Raw genomic sequence first — 8858 nt, forward strand, 5'->3', positions numbered from 1 at the left:
GCATTGGTATGAACCATCAAAGGAAGGGATGGACAATTTCCATAACTTCTATGAAAGATCATAATTTTTTGAGCCCCTATTATACTATGTTGGACTATTTATGTAATTGGTGGTATGAAAATCCTTTAAAGACATGTTGCATGAAATTCCTCACCAAGGGCTTGATACTCCCTTAAAAAGTAGAAAACCATTCATCTTGTCCTTGCTAACATTGATTTCCTGTTGGTTGTTCCTTCAATAATTAAGGTAAGAGAGGCATATGAGTTTCTCTACTCATTGTCTGAAGGTTATTCTGAATTAGGATATGTTTGTTTCTCCCTTTAGCATGGTTCCCATTATTACCATTCAATCCTTTTAACCTATTGTTGTTGGAATTGTTTTGATTCCCTTGATTGTTTGTTATAGGTTGGGTGAAAAGCTAAAATAATTTTTGTTTCCTCGTTGCAAGGTCATTTAAAAAATTCTTAGTGCTTCCATTAGGCTATTCGTTCCTAACTGCCATGTATTTCTCTTCTTTTGATTTTGAGTGAAGATGGTTATTCCCTTTCTTTATCTCATGTAGGTGATGTATTCACTATTCTCAGAAAACATGAAGATATCATTCACTCATAGGCTAGTACGAAAACCATCTCTGATACCACTATAAAATCCCCAACTAAAAAAACATGCATTTTTTTTAAGCCTTACATAAAAATTTTCAAACACTTTGCATGAAAAATACCTTCCATGCTAAACAACTAACCCATCTGATGATGAACCACAGAGGATGGTTCGAAACGTCGATACAAAAAACAACAAAATGCAATGGATCCGGAAGACATAATCACACAAAAAGCAGATCACAGAAGTCTCAAATCCAATATTATCCAAAATAGCATATTTTTTTTTATTAATGCCATGGTAAAATACCTTGAACAAAAATACTATGATAGCTGTAAAACCATTCTAGCACAATAACAATACAACTAATATTTCATAAGCAAGTTTTACAACAACAGATATATCCAAATGATTTCTAGGAACCTAACACGATTTGGCTGGAAAAATATATGGAGATGACAACATTGAAAACTATTGTGGATGTCTTTTCTGGTACAAATTTATTGCGTTGATTCGACCTCCACTTGAGATGATATGACCAAATAAATATGAGATCGATTTACTAAGTGAAATGCATTAAAATTGGATAGTAAAATCAGGATGAAACGATCCATACAAAACCCTCATATTTTGTTGACATAATAATAAAATCAACCTCCCTTATATTCCACAAATTGTTGGTGGCTAAATCGACCCACAAAACCCCCAAAATTGTTGATGAAGACTAAAAAACGCTTCCTAGAATAACTACAACATGTAATAGAGAGGTATGTCCTCCATATTTTTTCCTTATATGATAGCAAAATAATAGTACATCCTCCCTTTTTTGGATCACATTATTTATTGGATAGCCATGTTTTAGCCAAAAATATTAATCTCTTTCTTTAATAATGAAGATTTTGAAGAATCTAAATGATTCTTCTTTATAATCATCCAGGGTGGATTTATTTCGCCACCAAAACCAATTCTCTCTAGGGTTTCACCCCTTTCACTGAAAAGGTACAAGAGCACTCAAAATCAACTTGAGGAAAAAGACAAATAATATTGAAAAAGTGAACTATAATCTCCTTTTTATCATCATAATACCACGGGTCTATACCATGGGCCATCATAATACTGTGGGTCTTCTTTTTATAACTTTCACCCAAATGGCATTTAAATAATTAAATTAATTGATCCCATTTTTACCGACTATAGCCTACGAGAATAAAATAGGCTACTGAGCCATTCTCCAAAAGTGATCATTTAGAATGAGAGACTACAATATATTAAATAACAAAAACATAACATACTTTTATTTTTAAAAGGTTGACCTATAAATTGCTTCAAAGTTTAAAGAATGTTCCCTAGGGATCCTTTCACCTTTAGTTTCTTTGTATTTAAAGAGTAAGCTTTGGATACCTGATGACATGTCCCTTGCTATCTTATTTTACCTACATTTTTTATTGGATGTTCTTGCTTAGGTGAGTGGGGGTGATTTGCACAATGGCTATTTTTTCTTCTTCCATAATAATCCTATGGAAGGGTATGCTCCCTTTTTATTGTCTTGATGTTTCTATAATATTGTGGTTCGTTTTTGATCAATATAATTATTTTATTTCTCTAATGTTGGAAGTTCCTCCTACAGGGCTTGATGGGGTTTTGTTTCTTTTGGGACTGCTTTTTTCTCCTCTTAGGTATTAGAATATTTGCTCCAAATTTACAATCTTCCAATGATTTCTCTACCACCACGTTTTCCTTCTCTAATTCCTCTAATTTTTCAATGGTTTCATCACATAATTTGTGAATTTTCGGTCTTTTTCTTTGCTTGCCTAAATGAATTACACTTTGGTTCATTGCATGGGAATAGAGGTTGTTTTGAATAATGTTGACTGTCTTAAATCTCTAGGTAATTTTTAGAAAAATATTGATACTCATGGAAAAATTTGTAGTTAAAAGAAAGGTACTTAGATTTTATGGATTTTTGGTGGTTCCAATCATCCATATTAATTTGTAGTGCCTATGGGGGACCCTTCTTTAGATCCACTTCCACAAATATTTGGGCACTAGAGTGCTTTCATCCTAGAGTACTAAAGGAAGACGAGTAAGCCTGAACCACATTGGGGTTCTATTATCTCCTCTTCTAAGTTGAAGCCAAGAGATCAATGAGATAAAAACCATGGGGGCTTCACTCAATGAACCTCATACATATCACGTGTGTTCATGGCATCTTAAACAATACCCTTAATTTGATTACATATTGGAAAATACCTCTAAAAAACACATTATTAACCTCCTACCAATATGAACCCAATACACCTTCCTAATTTAAAAACCCCTACTTTCACTAGATATTGGAGATATCCATTTTTTCATTAACATTTTTTATACCTCTTTATATTTTTTCATTAACTTTGGGCTCCATTTTTTATACCTGCCAATATAAAAACTCTCTAACCTCTATATATCACCCAATATATTATGTGATTTTTTCCTCAATAAATATCCCCCAATATGAAGCCACGTGGTATGGTATTGCTCCCCCTAGTGAAGCCCCCATGATAAAAACAATCCTAGAGCTCATAAAATAGGGTCCATAGTGAAAAGTTAGGTCTCAATCCTTCTTATTATGAAAAATAAATATAAAAAGCCATGACCATAAGTAAAAGAAAATATTTAACCTTGGTTCTATAATATCTAGTGTTCTACTCCCCATCATGATGACTTTGTAACACTTGGGATATGCCATAGCTCTATAACTTCCCCACCAAAGCATGCTCATATAGTAAGCGAAACACCCTCGGGATGAACATTGGTGACCTAGGTTTTCATGGGCCTATGTGCCTATGTATATATTTGTATATATATATTTTTGGGGTATATGTGCCTATGTCTATACATTTTGAGGCTAATGTGCTTGTAGGATTAAGGCTAGAGAACTTGTGTGTTAAAAGGCCAATAAGCCTAGTGATGTAATATGTAATCACACCCATGTTAATAAAATACACCACACATGTAGACCAAGTAAGACATAAGAGATAACGTATTAGGACTCCTTAAGAGGGAAAAGTGAGGAGGTGGAACCATGACATGGTTCCCAAGCTAGGAAAATAATAAAATATTGATAAAGTCACTTCATGAATATAACCCAAAGTCATGAGGAGGTATTATATTATAATTCTAATAAGTAAAGGGATGAATGGCCTATTCGAGTTTCCAAGTGGCGGGGATGAGTTCCTTTGGTGAGACTAGGAAAAAAGACCACATGCACACTTAAGTCATGTCTTCCATGGTAGTGGATCATTCTCTTGGATCAATTCCATGATCACTTGACGATCTTTCTTCCCTATTTTGTTAATAGTTCATGCTACAAACTTGAGGGTAAGCGAGCTTGGATAACCACTAAGTTGTTTGACCTAGTAAACTACTGTGAATTCCTTGAGGTTCCATCGCTAGTTTTCCTCACTTGTATTAGGTCATGTTGGAGCTTGGAGGGGGAATTGGTTGGGTAAGATTGGCTAGTGTGGGGCATGAGGGGTGCCTGGAATACTCTTAAGGGTAGTTGGAACTGCCATAGCTATAATACTTTGAGGCTTCAAGTTGGTTTGTGCCAAAATCCTTGGAAGAGTAGTGTCATAGCCTTATGGACTATAGAGGTAGAGAATGGGTGAATTACCTTGGGTTGCGAAAGATAGGGGATCTAGGACTATAGTTAGGGAGGTTTTTGAAATTTGTACCTAGCCTAATACTTGTTTTGGTACTGAATCTATAAGCGTATTTGGTTGTAGGTGAGAATTTTCTCTGATGGTGTCATAGCCCCATCTTGGGAATGAATCACTTATAAGAGATTTAGAGTAGTGAGGTCTTTGTCTAGGTGGAACATATGAGCTTTGCATCCAGAGTGATTTAAAAAAGGTAAGTGTTTCTTTATGTGTTTAAATGCTTAATGTTGTGTTTATTCTTGTGTATGCATGTTTTTATACATTTCACATGTTTATGTATATTTGTATTATTGTTATGAGCATGTTGATTAATGCATAACATAGTAGTATGCATTAGATATTCATGACAAACTCAAGCTGTGGTACACGGGTATTGTAATGGAAGAATTTAGTTTAGTAATCCACCCAAAATATATGATAGAGTAACTAAAATGATGCTAACAAGAATTGGAACATGGTGGAATTAGTTAGTTATGGTATACAAAGTTTATGACCTAAGTACATGATAAATTTCATGTATGTAGTTGACAAGAAGTTGACACATAGTAAACTGATGTATACAATCAATGAATTCTAGAGTTGTCTATGCAATTGAAAATTGTTGATGGATGGTACATTCATCTATGTAGTTGAAGGCAATCAACCGTGTATGTATTCAATAGATAATAGACTCAATTGCATAGTCGAGAGGTAGTCAATAGGAAATATATCCATGCAAATGGTCAATGGATGACATACAAGATAGTTATAATTGTTGACTAATGGGTTTGTCTATCTTCTAGGATAAATTTGCTATGGAAAATAATTTTAATGAAGAAAAAATTAGTATTAGAGTGTAGATAAAGGAAAATCATGGTTTTTGCAATGCCCTGTACTGTCAATGGTCGATACAGTGTGCCAGGTATGTTGCAGTAAGTGGTATTTTTTTTCTTGTTTTAGGGATGGGAGATCCAACCAGGGAATGCCATATAATTTCTTGATGAATCTTATCTCCTCATGTCATGATCTTTTATTTCGATTAAGAGAGCCTACCAATGTCGTAAATTCTTTAGCATCATATTGAAAGGTCATTCTCTTTCCCATGACCAACTCATACATGAATCAACAAGAATAGGATCAAATAAATCTTGAACTACAAGCTTAAGCTCGATAAATATACTCTTTCACATAATAAAAATATGGGATAAGAGATCCCCAAATGACATTGATCTTGTTTTAATATTGAAACAAATCATGTTTCACTTGGTTTCTTGCATTTCTCTCATCAAATGGGTATCCTCTTGAAGAGGGAAATAAAATTTGGAATGGAATGGAAACTTTTAAACTTAATTATGGGGTGGGCTTATTCTCTCATTTATTCTACTCTTTTAAGATATATATAATTTTTTAAGACTACCAAGATTTATTATTTAAATAAAAAGAATGAAACTAATATTTTTTAGAATGTTATTTTACATTTTACAGTGGGGGAAATGAAAGTACCAGGGCCCTTACAATTTTTGTAAACTAGGAGATCTTAGAAAGCAATAAAATCATAAATTTGGGTGAATATATGCATTATATTATTAAGTGTGTGGCAAGGTAAAGGGAAATATTTTTTATCCTCAACCTCCTTTGCTTTACAATTTTTTTCATACTAAGGTGCTTTTGGATTAGTTGAGTGAGCAATATGACCATGGGGGTTGTGAGAAATGTCTTCATTTTGGTAATATTCATTAGATTATTTAAATTCATAATGATAGAAAGATAGTCCTAACCAACCAAATGAACACATAATTTTTTTGCTGTGTTTTGAATTCCTCTTATTAGTGTTCTCAATGTTGCTCCAATGTTTACCTTTGAACTTCAAGGAGACGTGAGATTTAACATTATTTATATTATTAATTTCATCAACTTATTTTATATTCCAATGATTAACCAAGAAACATAATTTCTAGGAAAACCTCTTTTAATACTACAATGTCTAATATTTATCTTAGAAGCAATAATAATGAGCCTCTTATTTCCCAACTCAAGAAATTTATGCTCATAATATATATCTAATTGATTGGTCCTTGAGTTGTGTGTTTAAAGGCCCATTTATAACCTCTATCACCTAGGAAAAACATGCATTTCTAATCTTGATTATTATGCATTTTGCTAGTTTACATGTTATTCCTTATGATTGAGTGTGTGATTAAGTGATTTAACCATATCTATGACTTGTGCGACCTTTGGCATCCTTAAAATATTGGTTTAAATAGGTTTTTTAAGAAACAAAAAGTTCATTCAATAGCCCCCAACAACCTACCATGAAGATAGGGGCCTTGTCCCCTCAGCTATCAATATGAACCTATAGGATTGCTAGAAAATATGACTTATCAATAGTTAGATACGAGGTGGCTACACAATGAGCCCAAGGGAACCGAAATACCATGAATTTCAGTATTTTTGGAGGCAAAGAAACCCTCCTATTGAGGAGGTTTCCCCCTCAACAGTTTGTATTAGAAGAAGACTCCATCTAGTTGAAAGAAGAGAGTTTTTTTAAGAGGAAGAACAATATTATTTTTGTAGTCTTGCAAATTTTACTTTTAGGCTTATGTAATGTCAATTTTGCATTAATCGAAAGATAATTCCTTTTGGAAAGTATTCTGTGTTGATTTTATTTAGGTTCTTGGGCACCTTAAAGGGTTCACTCACGTGTTATGGAAATAATTCTAGTACTTCCTATACCTTATTTTCATTTTCATTCGTTAAGTTGTTATAATTTATTTTGTTGTTTTAGTAAAGTGAAATAACTTAGTATAGTTTGATGTTTCCTATGGATGCTCAGAACTTTATGTTTCTTAGTTTCTGAGTGATTATCATAATTTTCATGAGCTAGAACAAACTTCATCTATCCATTTTCATATTTCTTTCATCAAGTTGTTGTACCTGTATCAGTTATGGGAGTTTTCTATAGAATTATAGGGCTTTCTACAAAATAAAAGCGAGGACTTTGGTTTTGCATAATCTCTTGTGGTTTTATGTTATTTATCTGAAAAACACCTTGATTATTCTTTTTTGAATGATTTTGTAAATGCGGGGAGATTGAAGAGAAATTTTTCAAGTCTACAGAATTGCCTTACAAGGTCATCAACTTCCTTGTTAATGTTTTGTTGTGTTGTTTGATTTAATTCCATGCAACAATAGAGTAGAGTTGATTTCCTTGCAAGTATACCTAATTCACTTATTGAAAAGTGGCATAGTTTTAGTTTTTATAACTTTATTTCCCTATCTTTTACTTCTTTCCACTTTATTTCTGCAACTCCAATTCCTAAATTTTAATTCCTTCATTTTCCCCTCCTACAAGGTTAGGCCAAGCTGAAGTGACTGTTGATTAGCATTTCCACCCCTTTCATTTGATCAAAAGGAAAACCGCTTCCATAGGTTAGTATGCATTGAGAAAGAGGAAAAGTTGTGAATTAAATATATAGTGCATTATACCTCTTAAGTTTGTACGAAATATGGGTTGACATATTAAACTCGAGGCCTTCAGGATTAAAACATTATTGTTTGAATATTGAGGGCCACCACTAAACATGGATTTAGATTGTAAAAATAATTTTATATTCAATCAAAAGAATGGGGAAAGGAGAATTGCATTCAATTTTTAAAATTATAAATTAGTAAATGTTTTTAGATTTCTTAATATTATTCAAAGTATCATGAGAGACATTATAATTCCAAACTAAAACCATAAAGAATACCTAGAATAGTTAAAATGTTGATTTTTTCTCTTATCCCAACACCAAATATCAACATCTCCACATCTATGTTCAAGGACGTAATAGGAATTTCCAACTGCTAATAATTTCTCAACATAGTGGATCCAATTTATATGTCCACTGAAATCCTAGGTATTTTAAAAATTGTACCTCTTTGCAGATGCTAATCACCATACAAAATTGAAGGATACATTCTTTCTCACATTTAATTATCATGATCTTGGATTTATCAATATTAATGGTAAGTCCATAATTTTTTGTTAAATTTTTGAAATCTTTTGTGTTTTTTATGAAGGATGTCAATAGTTTTTGCAAGAGGAAATAAAATATCATTAACATATAAGAGATGGACAACATGGAGTCTAACTGTGTTAACTAATAGAAATGCACCCGTCCTCTTCTAAAAATTGCTTAATTTTAATGATATAGATGCCAAAAAGAGTAGGAGAAATTTGACACCCTTGCTTCACACTTATATTACAATTATTGGCCATTTCCCATTCATTATTAAATTTTATTTAGCAAAAAGTATTTTTGTAGAGCATAATCTCAAAATTATGTAGCTTAGGAGGCATGTTATACCTATTTCCTCTAGTATTTTCCATAGGTTGGTTCTAGGCATAGTGTCAAATGCGTTTCTAAAATTAACAAAACAACATATGAGAATCATCCTTGAAAATAACACTAACGGTGGTGTTACCACCTAAACCCTCACTTCGTGTGATAAAGTTCTAAAGCACAAGTAAGACCTTGAACTAAGAGAGTCTACCCACTATCACCGAAATAACATGATCTCTCACTTTAGGCTAGA

The sequence above is a fragment of the Pinus tabuliformis genome, chromosome 8 (assembly GCF_031772625.1).
Source record: "Pinus tabuliformis cultivar Carrire ecotype Pingquan chromosome 8, CPIR1, whole genome shotgun sequence".
Classification (NCBI taxonomy): domain Eukaryota; kingdom Viridiplantae; phylum Streptophyta; class Pinopsida; order Pinales; family Pinaceae; genus Pinus; species Pinus tabuliformis.